We start from the raw sequence: 15,239 nt of genomic DNA on the forward strand, positions 1-15,239 counted from the left end.
ATTTCTTAAAATAGTTTTCTACCCAATTTTGTCATTTTTTCCTTCTGAAATTCTATTACACAGATGACATCATGCCATAGGTTGTCCATGCCTGGCTTGAATTTTCCAAATTTTTTCTATAACTTTTATATTGCATACTTTTATACATATAACTTTTGTGCACATGTTTTCATGTATGTGGTGATAAGAAGTCAATCCTGGGTGTCTTCTTCAATCCTTCCCTGTCTTATTTTCTGAGAGAAGGTCTTCCACTAACCAGAGTCTCATTCATCAGCTAGACTGGCAGGTCAGAAAGCATCAGAGATCCCCTCCATCTGCCCGTTTCTGGGATTACATGCCTGTCCTTTGTGCCCAGCTTCTACCTGATGCTGAGGACTGAACTCAGTTCCTCATATTTCATGGCAAATATTTGACTGACTGAGGCATCTAGATTTCATACTTTCTACTGGCTTGTGGTTGAGCTCACTGGCTCTTCTGCTGGCTCTAATTTGCTTATAAAACCCCAATTTATTAAAAATGTATGTGTTATAATTTTCAGGTCTAGAATTCCCATCTGATTCTATCTATAACTTTCATGTTTTCCTTAAGTCATTGAAAACACTTATAAGTACTGCTTACATGTTTTTACTGCTAATTTCTATGGTGGGATCATTGATGGTTTGCTTTAAAAACATCATTTTAGGCAAATTTAGGTTCACAGAAAAACCAAGGAGCATGTGCAGAGTTATTCACCATAATTCCTGATGCACATAGGCATAGTTTCTCTCATAAAATCCTTTATATATCATTGTTAAAATCAGGGGACCCATCACATCGACAGGCATGACTCTCCCAATGTCCACAGTTTACATCAGAGATCACACTAACTGTTGTACATACTGTGGGGTTTGACCATCACCTAGTTACATGTGCCCATCATTTCAGAGTTGAATATAGTGTCTTTATTATCTTAACAATCATTTGTGTCCTGTTCCTTCACCCTTCCCTTTCCCCTGACTTTGGTACCCAAGGTCTTGTAGCTCTGTCTTTTATGGAATGGCATGTATCTAGAATCACACAACATGTAAGTTTACACATTTTTCTTTCTCCACTTACTAGTATGTTCTTCCATTTCTTTTATAGTTGAATCTACAGTGACCTGTAGTGCTACCAACTTGGTCCCCAGAGTGATACTCACAGGCAGTGGTGAAATCTTCAAGAGGTGGGCCCTGGTGGGATATCTTTAAGTTATTGGGAACATACCCTTAAAAGAGACTGTGTCCCTGGTCCCCTGATAATTCTCTGTTGCATCCTGGGTAAATCTCTCTCTCCATCCTGTGCTCCTGCTATCATGTGCTCCCTTACCACAATAGGCCCAAGACAATGGGGCCATATGTTGTAAAACCTCCCAGAGTGTACACCAAAATAAACCTTTTCTTATGCGAAAGATACGTTGATTATCTCAAGTATTTCATTAAAATGAAACAAAGTGAAGTCACAGTTCCTTTTATGTCTTTCACCACTTGATAATTTATTTCCTTTTAACAGCTGATAACATTATCTGATGCACCACAGCATGTTTATGTCTTCACCTACTGAAAGACATCCTGATTGCTTACAAGCTTTAGCAATTATGAATAAAGTTGCTGCAATCATCTATGTGGAAGGTTTTGTGTATACACAAGTTTCCGACTTCTTTGTTTCAATGCAGAAGCACATGTTTGCTGAATCATAATGTAAGAGAGGAAGCTTAGTTTTGGATGAAAACCTTCAAAGTGCTTTCTAAAGTGGCTGTATTGATTTGTATTCCCACTGGCAACAAACAAGCATTCTTGTGGCTCCATAATCCCCAGCCTGTGGCTTGTCAGTGTTCTGCATTTTGGTCATTGTAAAGATATGCAGTGGTGGTGGAACTCAGTTTATCCCACATTTTCCTGATGGTATACGATGCGGAGGATATTCCATATTCTCGTTTGCCACCCATAAACCTTATCAGAAGTTGTGTATATGCTTGCAGGTGAATTTTTGGTGGATTTTAAGAATTTCTTGTACATTTTAATTAACAGTCTTTTGTTGGAAATGTCTTTGCAATTTTTTTTTTGGTCTGTAGCTTATCTTTTCATTCTCTTTGCTTTATCTTATATAGAAGAAAAAATTTTAATTTTAATTTTAATTAACCCAGCTTACCAATTAATATTTTTGTGGAGCACAGAGTGTCTTTTGTGCTACATTTTAGGAGTTTTTATAGTTCTTCACTGTACAGTTAGAATTATATTTTGAGTCAATTAACATGAAAGGTATAGGGTCTGTGTGGAGATTCATTGTTTGTTCTTGAGTGTCAATGTCTCCATGCGTCAGCACCATTGTTGAAAAGACTTCTGTTATCTTGATTTCTTTATAAAACTCTGTTGGCTACTGTTGGAATGACCCTGATGTTTGAGTGTGCAGTCCTGTCTGTCTTAATAGCCTCTCTGAGCTCAGCTTTAGGTGCGGGGCTCCCTCTCCCCAGCAGGGACTCCTACTCTCTGCCTGGCCTCATCTGGAGAGTACCTTTAGACAAAATGCCCCTAACTGCACTTGATATATGGCCCTTAACACAGATGCCTGCTAGCTCTGCCCTCCCTGCACCTATAGGATAACTAGGTACTGTGCTCCCACTCATATGATAGGAGTGTGCTGCCAAATGCAAAGCAAGCATCATTAAAGTGCCTGGTTTCAACCAATTATGAATGTCTATGCTGGAAGCCCCCCACCCACTCCCCAAGGGCTGTATAGCCTTTATCCTCCCCGATTAAAGCTGAGCTATCTCCTGAAGTGGCTCCTGGACCGTTCAATCTCCTTCGTTCTTACGGTCTGCCAGACCCTGAATCTAGTCTCTTACTCCACTTTCCCCGGTGGGCTGGTGGCCAACAGCCTCCCTGGGAAGAGGAGAACCACAGGCTACATGTGTGGATCAATTTACCTCTTCATTGAGTATTTTCATTGCATATATTATATTTTTGTAGTTATTTTATAGTTTTTGGATACTATGTCCTGTTTAACCTGTCTTAGTTATCTTTGCTTTTTAGTTTTGGGAGATTCTACTGAGACATCCTTGTGTTCAAAGATTCTGTCTTTGACGGTGCCAAGTGTACTAAGAAGGCCGTCTCCATGTCTGCTATGGTGTTTCCTCTCTCTAGTGCTTTCTTTTGTTTCTTCCTTAGGATTTAATATCTCTGATATATTTTTCATCTGTTCTTGCAAACTGTTTATCCATAAGAAAAATTAGCAAAATGGTCAGAGTTGCTTTTACTTCTTTGATAACTTTAGCACCTGTGCCCTGTCTGACTCTGATTTTCACTGCTTCTAGCATAGTCTGTCATTTCACTGTTGAAAAATGAGCATGGTACAGTTCCGGCATAGACCATGAGCACTGCAGAGGCAACATGTGGCAGACAGGCAAAAGTTCTGTAGTCCCATAACAAGACATCAGCTTTTCAGTGAGCAAATCCCTGCATGCCTGCAACCTTAGGGCCTCTCTCTGGTTATCTTCTTTCCCTCTGCTGTTTTCTCTCTTGACTAAGGATAGTTTTATTGGACCAGTTTTATTTCCTTTTATTATGTTGAGTAATTGTGAATTCTATTCTAGCTATTGTGATTACATGTTATAGGAACCTGGACTATCCACTTCTACTTTGAAAGATGTTGGGTTTTGTTGTGACAGGCAGCTAGATCCCAGAATTATACATGTTATTGACATAGGTAATGAAGGTATGCCTCACATGCCGTGTTGTCCCATTTTCTGTCACCATACCTGATCTCCTATGATTGTTAAACATGTACACAGTGTAGTGAAAGTCTTCTTGAAAAGGACTCTGTGATCAAGAATGTATGGTATCTTAGCATAGCAGCTGAGGCAGAGGGTTACTAGGTCAAGGCCTGCCTGGGTTACAGAGTGATTCTAGGTCATTGTCTTTATCTGATCACATTAATATCTATGCCATGGCTGATTCTGATGTTTGCTCTGTTTCTTCAAAGAGTCTTTTGTCTTTTAGTGTGGCTTGTAATTTTGCTGGTGTAGAAATATAAGATCAGGACTGGAACTCAGTGGCGGAGTGCTTGCTTAGTATGTCTGAAGTCCTGAATTCAACCGTGCCCACCCCCCGCCCCGCACCATACGCAAACAAAGCAAGAAAAATAAATTTAGCAATTATTTTTTTTTTACTAATTTTCTTGATTGAGAATTCTTGTTTTACATACAATTTGCAAACAAGCTCAATGAACTCAGCTGTTTTATCTGCTTGCTAATTGAGCTCAAGCACATAAAAGGAAGCAATAGTGAAGGAGGTACCATCAACACGAACCTTTTCCCCAAACAAAAGAAGCATACCACCTTGAAAATTAAAATGACTTGTTTCAATGACACTTACGTGTTCTTTGAAGTTTATTTGATACACTTTAGTGAAATTTACCTGCACATTCTCCTACTGAGGTACAAAGGCAGGGGTGATTTAGAGATTTCTCTATAAAGCACAGACCAAGAAACAGGGGAAAGGTCAGCCTAATCAGATATGATAGCCACATTTTATTCCTTAACATCACGTCTCTACATACAATAGAAAAGAAGCAACTTAGACAGCAGAAAATAATTCCTTTAAAGGAGAAAGTGCTGTGCCTGTCCATAGAACCCCGTTACTCAGGGCCAGAGAGATGGGTGGGAAATAAATCACTCCTTAGGAAAGAAGTCCCTCACGAGACAGGCTTCATTCTGTATGATGTATTCACACCATGGTCAGAAAGATTACATTGATACCTATTCTGTGATCTCATTTCCAAAATGGTCAACACATCGTTAAAAGACCTTCTGCTACTATCATGAATATTTTTCACCATAAAATTGAAAATCTTCTGCAGCATTATCTTTACCTGTGCCAGTATACTAGTAAAAAACTAAATGAGGATGTCTATCTGCACAATAAAAATTTGTAATTTGAGATACAAGCTTCCCATCAATTAATAATCCACTTTTCGGGATCTCACTTCAAGCTTTGATCTCTCTCTCTCCCCCCCCCCCTTTCTTCAAGCTTTAATCAATTAATTTATTCACTTTATACCCCAATAGTAGCCTCTTCCCTCCTCTCCCCTGGCCACAACTTCCCTCCATTTTCTCCCTATCCTTCCCCCTCTACTCCTCAGACAGTGGAGCCTCCCCCCCAGAACGTACCCACCCCAGCACATCATGTCACATCAGGACTAAGTGCATCCTCTACAAGGTGGCCTGGCAAGGTGGCCAGTGATCAAAAACAATGCAAAAAAGTCCTTGAGAGACTGTCCCTTCATGGCCTACATGAAGACCTAGCTGCCCATCAAGTACATATATGTAGGTGGCCTAGGCCCAGTCTTTTTCAGTCTGTGAAAGCCTCCTGGGATCAGGTTAGTTGGCTCTGTTGGTCATTTGGTGGAGCTCCTCTTCCCTCTGCATCTTTCTTCCTTCCACTCTTCCACCAAGCTCTCTGCTCTCTGCCCAATGTTTGGCCGTGAGTCTCAGCATGTTTTGATATGTTGCTGGGTGGTGACTTCTCAGAGGACAGCTATGATAGCCTCCTGTACTTTAACAGTGTCAGGGGGTGCTCCCTTGCACGATGTGGCCAGGCATTAGTTGGACATTCCCTCAATCTCTGCTCATTTTAAAGAATCCCTGCACATCTTGTAGGCAGGATAAATTTTGGGTTGAAGTTTTTGTGGGTGGGTTGGTGTTCCCCTCCTTCTACTAGGGGTTCTGTCTGGTAAGAAGTCCCCATGTCTGCTGCTAGTAGGGGTCTCAGCTAGAGTCACCCCCATATCCTCCCTGGAGCCTCCATCGTCTCCAACCTGTCTCAGAGATGCCCAGGCCTTGCTTTCTCTTCCTTCTGCAAGCCCTCTGTCCTCCGCCCCCTTTTCCCCACATCAGATCCCCACCCTCATTTCCCTCAGCACTCCTTCTCCTATCCTGTTCCCTCTCTTTGAGCACTTCCTCAATCTATTCTATTTCTCACTCTCAGTGAGATTAATGCATCCTGCGGATATTAGTCATATAGTACAGGATAACACTACAATTCACAGACTTGTAGAAGCTAAGTAACAAGGAGGGCCCAAGGAGGGATGTATGAGTCAGTTCAAGTTTTGATCTCTCCCTCTCCCTTCCTCTCTCCCTCTCTCTTAATTAAAATAGATTTTTCTCTAATACAATATTTTCTGACTACAGTTTCCCCTCCATCCACTTCTTCCAATTCCCCCTCACCTCTCCTCCCTCTGATCCACTCTCACTCCAGCTCCCTTCAGAAGAGAGCAGGCCTCTAAGCGACAATACCCAAACAGAATAAAAGACAAGACAATGAATCAATCCAACTAAAGGATTTGTTTGTGTGGGTTTTCCTTGATTTCTTTAAGGGATTTATTCATTCCCTCTTTAAGGCCCTCCACCATCTTCCTTTAGGTGGTTTTAAGGTCTTTTTCTTGAGCTTCAGCTATGTTGTAGTATCTGTTGTGGTAGGATAGCTGGGCTCTAGGTGACACAGGTTGACCTGACTGTTACTGATTGTGTGCGCACACTGGTATCTAGGCATCTGAGTTTGGAGTAATTGTAGGCCTAGGTGCTGATTTCTGGCGGTGTCTTTGTTGGGTGGGTGTTTTGTTTCTTGGTTTCTGTTTCCTTTCTGGATTTTCAGAGAGTGTGATGGTTGTGTGCTGCCTGCTCAGCTAGTGTGTTCATAGGGAATTCTTGCTGGTGTTGCAGGCTGGGATGCAGGGACAAGGTCGGGAGGGAAGTCAGCAGGGGGTGATCTGTGGGAGCCACAGGACTATGAGGGAAGGTAGGCTGAGCTGGTGGTGTTCTGCTTCAGCCCTAGGGGCTAGGGACGAAACCTGAGCGTTTGGGTCTCCTGGGGGAAGTGGGGGCACTGTGAGAGTGGACAAGGTCCACATTGGCTACCTGGTCTTCTGGCAAGCATAGCCTGTGGTTGAGCAATGGGTGTCTGCTAGAGGTGGGGATTGGGACACAATGCTGGTAAGGAAAGGGAGGAAAGGAAGGGATGGTTTGTGGGATGCACAGGAGGCAAGGACAGGAAGGTGAGGGTTTGCAGCACTAGGCAGAAACGTGAGGGGATTGGGTCCACTGAGGGAACAGAGAGGGCAGAGAAGATTTTAAGGCTGCCTGGTCTTTGGGCAAGGCCTGTTGAGCCTCATAAGGAATTAGAATAACGCCTTTAATCCACAGGGTGCTGCCTGGGACAGAGAGCAGTCCTCATACTAGTTTATTTACTATCCCTTGAGGCTTAGTGCTGACAGCTCTGCTTTTCAATCTCATTCAGCTGTGCTGTGTTCATTTATTCACTTCTGCTCAACTTGTGAACAGAAATGGGATGAGCCCTTCCAGAACTGGCCTTGGCACTGTCTCCATGAAGACATCTTTTCTTTCTGAGTTGTCCTGAGGTCCACATGTACAGGACTGTGGAGCTTCCAGTGACAACTGACTTCCCATTCTGTATCTGGTAATGGCACTGACTACATATTGATTCTGTGCATAGTTCTGAGAATTAAAAGAGACAATGCATTTGTAAGCCAATTGGAAAGTGTCCGGCACTATTAAAAGATAAAGTCATAAAGTCAATGTATTTAAATTGAGTTGTATTCCCACAGAGGGCATTCACTCTGATCTGGGAACTTTAAAATAACACAGAACTCATAAGAAATACCCCATGGGACTTGACATTGAAAATACAGTTGATTGTTCCTACTTAGAGATGCAGTTTTGTGAAGATCTTTTTTTCTTCTTTTCTTTTTTCTTTTTTAGCAATGGGATTGAATCCAGAACCTCACATTTGCTAGGCAAGTCCTCTGCAATTGAGCTACACACAACAGACTGGATCTTGAAAAATCTTCAAAGTATAACAGGAATTTATCATAAGGGGATATCATTTTTATCTATGACATCACTATCAGTCCTTGTAATAATTGTTGTCTGAGGCATTTTTAAGACTTGGCCAGAAATGGGAGGAAAGTATGTGCATTTGCATGTTAGGGTTAAGAGTGTGACAAAAGTCCAATTGGGAGAGGCAGTAAGTTCAACAGATTATATCATGCAACACTGAGGCTAGAGTTGATCATAATGCACTGTATTCTTTACAAATAAAACACCATTGTTTGACAAGTTTATATCTATTAATCTATTTTGCGCATATCCATGCACATTACCCTTGCTTATCCCTCTCCCACCACTGTAGAACCTCTTCTTGCTTCTTGCATGTTGTTCATTTCTATTTTTCCTTTTTTCCTGTCTAACTTTCCTGTTTCTTTCTTTTCTCTTTCAAATAAACATCCAATGACTGCAGTAAAGAGATCTGCTATTTTAGCCTCCAACTCTGTTAACTCTTTTTCTTGAATATTTCTCATATTTTCGGCAGAAGTAAACTCAGATTGCTATAGTGTCTTCAGAGTATGTTCACTGATTTTTTCTTTTATTGCTTTGTCTTTTCTGAGTGAGCCAGTTTTTAGTTATGAAAGGATAATCTTCATGGCTAGTAATAAAGGACTCTTCCCTGGCTACTAAGCATCAAATTTCTATAGGAAATAAAAACCAAAGAAAGAATGGTACAACAAAAGTAGCAGTTATCTACAAAGTTTGTTCTAGGTGCCCCATCGGCTGGGTTTGCTGTGTGTGTGTGTGTGTGTGTGTGTGTGTGTGTGTGTGTGTGTCTGTGTGTGTTGCATGAATGTGGGTGCAGGCTATCTATACATCAGGGATGTCAGTTGCTGTTTCTTTCTGGCATGTTGTTTTGAGACAGGGTTGTCTTGCCCTTTGGGGCAAGGCTGCCTGGCTAGGGAGCTCTCCTGTTCTGCCAGTCTTTGCTTCCCAACACTGGATTTATAGGCATACACAGCCATGCCCAGGGCTTTCAGATTCGGCTCCTGGTGCTTTCAGACTAGTTCCATGTTGTGAGAACCCTCGATCTTTGAGTTAAATTGATTCAATTCTGACTGCTGTGATTTTCCTCTAATTGTTTCTCTTAAACAGGGGTTGTACACCTATCTCCTGACAGGCATTGGGCATCAGGGATGCCTATGGTATGACATTCATGATATGTTTTCTCATCCATGCAAACAGCTCATGCCACATCTATGATAAGAAAGCTGTTCACTCTGGCAGATGCTCTTACTGCTCTTGAGAAATGAGGCTCTGAGCCAAATCTCCTTGTGGGAATGAAGAGCTTTAATTTCCATCTAACCCCACCACAAGAGAAGAACGTGGCAAAGGCTGCTGTGGGCTGGATGCTTTGTATCATCTGAGCGAAGGCTCATCATGTTTGCCAAGTGGGTGATGCCCAGCTCAGCTCCTTCTCTCATTCTGGCTACAGCAGGGTCAGCCCATTGTAAAGACAATTTCAGTCTTCTTGTCAATCTCGTTAAGGTGAACGGTAGTTGAGAGGCTGTCTGCTTCCTTATAGCAATTCCAGTAAGCACTCTCCAATATCCAAGGAAGCCTTCCTCAGTAGGAAAAGCAAGTTAACAGGAAAGCTAGTGGTGACTTTGGTGCACAGAAGGTGGTTTTACTGATGCCCTCCTCCGACCCCTGTTCCTCTTCCTCTTATTGGCTCAAAACTTTGTTTCCATAGTTATTCCTTGATTGTCTCTGTTCTAATATAGCTCAGAGGCTTGGATGGTTGCATATCATACAAGCATGTTACATCAGCCCACTTTTAAACTTGTCTACCCAAGTCCTGAGTGCCTCTTGTTCCATCTTGGATATATCATTATTCCTGTTTGTATTAATTGGGATCTGGAATGATGATAGTCCTATCCTCTCAGAAGAACATTGCTTTTGATAAGTCATGCCCTACAGGATATTTGCAAAGACATTGCCACCAGTGCTATCCAGCAAAGCTTGGTGCTGAGTGAAAGCAGTTTTCTGTCAGGTGGAGGATCCATAATCTCTGCTGCTGTGCTCAGTTGTCATCTGCAAGTCAGGAATTCCTCAGCAGAACAGGAATGTCTTGTGGGCTTACCCCTACTGTCACAGTAGAGAGAGTAAAGCCAAACAAAGCTTCCTGAGATGTCTTCTGAGAGTCTCCCTGCAATGCTGCGAGTATTTTTAGTAGGTAATAAAGCACTGCACATGGGAGTCAAGTCTATAGGTTCTGCAAAGATCTGTACTTTTACTGAAGTAGTATTCATAATTAAGTGTTATCATTTTGTTTTGTTTACAACTGATGCCTAATTGAAATAAAATCACAATATTTCACTCTTCCAAGAATGACTATTACCAAAAAGTTTAAAAAAAAGTGCTTTTATGAATATGGGGATTCTTGAACATTGCTAGTGGGATTGTAATTAGTATAACCATTACAGAAAGTAGGTGGCAGTTTCTCTTCAAGCTAAAAGTAAATCTGTCATATGAGATGGTTATTCTGCTCATGCCTATGTAGCTAATGGAAATGAAATGAAGATGTGAAAGAGACATCAGCTTATCCATGTCATAAGAGGTAAGATGTAGAATCAGCATAGATGTCTAGCAATGGGTGAATGGGTAAAGAATGTGGTATCTAAACATACTGTAATATTCATCAGCTATAAAAAAGATATCCAGCCATTTGCAACAAAATGTACAGGTCTTGAAGACTTCTGCCTAAGTGAAATAATTCACCTGCTGAGACACAGATACTACATGTTTTCTGACATTATGTATGCTCAAAACAAAATGAGTGTGAAGTAGTGATTACTGGAAATTGGAAAGTAATATGGTGGTGCAGGAGAGGGGAGAGTAGTTAAGGGAAGTTGGGTAATGCCTGCCCAACACAAATAGGCGATCTAATCAGTTCTCACATCCTATAGCATTAGGAAGACTATAGTAGACAAGAATCCATTATATATTTTATAAGTAACTAGAAGAGAGATGCTCCAAGTCTCCAAATAAAAAATATTGTTAAAATTTGGAAATATTGGTTAGCAAAACTTGACCAGGATGTATTATACACTTGCATTAAACACTACACTGAACCTGGGCATGGTGGAACACATCTTTAATCCCAGCATTCTGTAGGCAGAGGCAGGCAGATCTCTGAGTCTGAGGCCAACCTGGTTTATAGAATGAATTCCAGGATAGCCAGGGCTTCACAGAGAAGCCTTGTCTTGAAAAACCACAACAAAAATACTATACTGTGCCTCATAATATATAAAATTATTATATATTTAAAAATTTTATGATGATTAGTGAGAGAAGTAATGATTCATGACTAGATATTTTTAGAGTACAAAAATATGTGTGTGTATTTTGTAATTATCAAATTATTGCACCTAGGATAACCATCACTTCAAACAGTTATCATTGCTTTGATTTGAGAGCATTTTGAATCATCTTTTCTGGTTAATTTGAAATAAAGCATTTCATTGTCATTGTTTACTACAGTCATTCCACATTTCCCCGTGTTTAGAACACTGGATCTTAGTCCTCCTGCCTGATTTTGTACCCTTTGCCTGATATTTCCCCATTTCCCTCTGTTCTCTTTTCCCTGGCTTCTGGTAACCACTATTCTAATCTATACACCCATGGGATTAGTGTTTTCAGATTCTACAGGTGAGTGAGATCACGCACTATTTGAACCTCTGGGCCTGATTTCTTTCCGTAATACAATGTACCCTGGTTTCATCCATGTAACTACAAAGGACAGGATTTACTCTTCTTTATGGCTTGAGCAGCATTCTGTTGTGACTATTATACCACACCATCATGCATTTCTTAATATGCACTCTGGTTGTTACTGTGTCTTGGCTATTGTAAATGATGACACGGTGAACTCAGGAGTGTGGGCCTCTCTTTGACATACTGATTGCATTTCTTTAGATAAGTACCCAGTAGTGAGACAGCTACAGTGTACAGGCTCAAGCGAACCACACCATTCATAAAATGTTTCCATTTTTCAGCATTGGAATCAGGCTTGCCGACCCTCTGTTGGCAGCATTGTTATAGCCACATGGGGTCCTGGTTTAAATGGGCCCTGCTCCCTTTTTGTGCTTACATTTGCTCAGTGGGTCCTGGTGGCCAGTGGAATTTAGACCTGGCACTGCCAAGCTCCTGTAATTGCAGGACAGTCTCTACCACATTATCTGACTGCTCTTTCTCATTTTAGCTGAAGAGTTTCTGCCCTTAACCTCTGCGGTCATCTACATCACTGTGAGGACTTTTACTGAGCTCCATGTGTTAGCAAGGAACCTGAAGCAAGGTTGCATTCTGTTCATGCCAGCCCTCAAGCAGGTGTAAGAGCTGTACTCATACTTTGCATGTTCGACATCGTTCTTGTCATGTGTACTGTGTGGCTTCTAAGTTAAGCTAAGGTTTTCTACATTAAGTCATGGACTCTGTGAGAGCCCGTGGTTGTCCTTGCACTTCTACTCTAGTACATAGCTGAGTTATAGGCCATGGAAGAGTTTGAATAATAAAAAAGAAAAGTAAATGCATCTGCATTATTCTAAGGATGAAATATAAGTTCTTGCCATCATTTCATTTGGATGATGTGCCAGCTTCCTCCAGCCGTGGTGATCATTTGCAGAGTATGTGAGGACAAGTCTGACGAGTGAGGATGTGAAGACTGAGGGCAAAGCGGGAAGATTCAGCTGGAATCCAGGAGAAAGAGACACTTGTCAATTGAATGCTAGGAAGGGCACTCACTTAGCCAACCAAAGAAAACATATAGGGGACGGTGTCAAGAATTACTCACATTGCAAACTCAGAGTATCAGTTTCCTGACAGGTTTACTTTCTCAACTGAAAAGCTGATCTGAAGGCCCACAGAACTTGAAAAGAACATGTTTTATTTGGTTTGAAGCTTCTCCGTCTGGGCAGTGTGATTATTGGTCAAAGCAGCCAAAAGGTCTCAAGAGTTTCCTAAAATAACATGAGGAGGAGTTGGTGTGAGCCCAAGCCTTGCCTCTTTGTGCATTGTTCATTGCTTATTGGATGACTTTCAGCCCGTAGCCTATACTACATATTGGAGGAGAGACAGTGCATCTGTTAAGTCTAAATCTCATGATTCTTATCTTTGTGACAGGCATCTTTCCAACTCTATTTTAAAAACGGGTTAACTCCCTGTATGTATAAAAAGAATGCTTCAATTTTGGGATGGACAAGTAGTACTAGGAAGGACGGGTGTGGGTTCTTTTCTCCGGGAAGCTGGGCTGAGAATCTGGCCACAGAGTTTTCTTCAGCCTTTTGGAGGATCGCTGAAGAATGTTCCGTCCTGAGAACCGATCGCCGAGAAGACCTTTCGGGCAGGGGGGGTGGGGTGGGGGAAGCGCAGTACAGCTGCGCTTAGCCAGGTTGAGACAAGAAAAATCTGTGTCCCTTCCAGAGGGGAAAGGGGGCTGCTGGCTTGTGAAAGGCGGACTACACTTTATTAAAACAAAGACAAAAGAGTCAAACAACTAGATTTTAATTCACTAAGCTTAAAAAAGGGCAAGGGCAGAAGGCTATAGGGAGGGGATGGGGGGGGGGCGGGTCCGCTGCTAGACCTTCCAGCCCCTGGGTTTTTAAACTAAGCTTACTTGAATAGCAGGAGACACTCCAGGACCCTTCCTGGGCTTGTCTCCAGGGTACCTTTGATATGTTTTTTTCTTTGAAGAGCCAGTTTTTGACACCTTTTGTGTGGGTTAGGGTCTGCAAGGAACTATCTTTTAACACATTTGGGTCTGTCAAGTGGTTGGCAGCAGGGGGTACGCTCACCTATATCCCAGCATGAAGCTTACCAGGAGGGAGCATCCTCCCGCCTGCAGACAAAGGCTCACAGATGGGCAGAAATGCAGCTTGATAGCCTCTGACCCCTGCCCACTCAAGACACTGGCCACAAGAGAATCACCTACAGCGGGACATCTATAACAAATGAATGTTTCTACTAAGAACTGCAGGAATGCCGTTCTATTGTCGTCTCTTTGCTCATAAATCATCAGAGAAACACCCATGCTTGCAGCTCCAGTGTCTGGAACAAACAAACAAACAAACAAAAAACCAAGGTTGAAGTACTCAAAACCCTCGTTTTTAATAGCTCTGAAAGCACTACACATATTAGCATTTTGTTATATGTGGACAACCCCACAGTCCATGCGTAGATCTTCAAAGCTCACACACACAATCTTCTTTGCTGGTGAGAACCTTTGTCTCTGTGACCTACAAGGGTGTGGTAGCAGGGTTCAACTTGCTTCTGAACCACTGATACACAGGGCCATTTCTGAGGGCTCAATTTCTCTGATTGTTTATATACAACATAGGGGTTTTATACTGTTGTTAATGTGGAAAGGAATTAAGGATGATGGATGCTATGATAGACAATGCTCTATTCTGTTCAATCTTGATGTGTAGGCATCTTCCTCCTGGAGACATAGTACTTAAAACTTGGAGACAAGGGTCTGAGAGGCAGATTTCAGAGAAAGGCACTTGCTACTAAGCGTGGTTACCTGAACTTGATACCCAGGCCTTACATGGTGGCAGAAGAGAACTGATTTATGTAAGTAGTCCTCTGGCCTCCACATCAGCATCACACACACACATGCACACACACATACACACACACACACACACACACACACACACACACACACCTTGGAGACATGTCCTATAGTGAATTGAATTCAAGTGTTAGGTCTGATACTCAGCTGAAGGAACATGGGAAAATTCCTTAGTAATAATAGTCAAATAAAATAAATACTGTACAGCTACCCATGTAAGCATCTCACTGCAACAACAAACTGAGGTTTTACAGTAAGGTACAAAGATCATGTCAGGTCAGGCCCTGCTTCCAGAGCACATGACTTGTGTAAAAAGAGAGCCCTCATCATTTTGGGGGATGTTGAGAAATTACCCTCCCCAAAGAGTCCTACAGCTAGTGACTGATGTGGGTTTACAGTCCAACTCCTTGGTTCTAGATAAACAGCTGCCCTGGCAGATGTACCTCAGAGACCATAAAACCATGCTACTATGGTTTTGATATGGTTTGAGGGTTTTTAAAAATTACTTTTTAAAATTAATTTATTCTTGTTACATCTCAATGGTTATCCCATCCCTTGTATCCTCCCATTTTTCCCTGCCTCCCATTTTCCCCTTATTCCCCTCTCCTATGACTGTTCCTGAGGGGGATTTCCTCCCTAAGTCCCAAAAGCTTCAAGTGCTGGAAGCTTGGAATCCATTGGGGTGAGATGGAAGCATGGAGTCTTCAAGATCTAGAGGAGAAACCTGGAAAGGAGTGAAGCAAGCTGGCTAGG

The sequence above is a fragment of the Acomys minous genome (assembly GCF_964271855.1).
Source record: "Acomys minous genome assembly, chromosome: 3".
NCBI lineage: Eukaryota > Metazoa > Chordata > Mammalia > Rodentia > Muridae > Acomys > Acomys minous.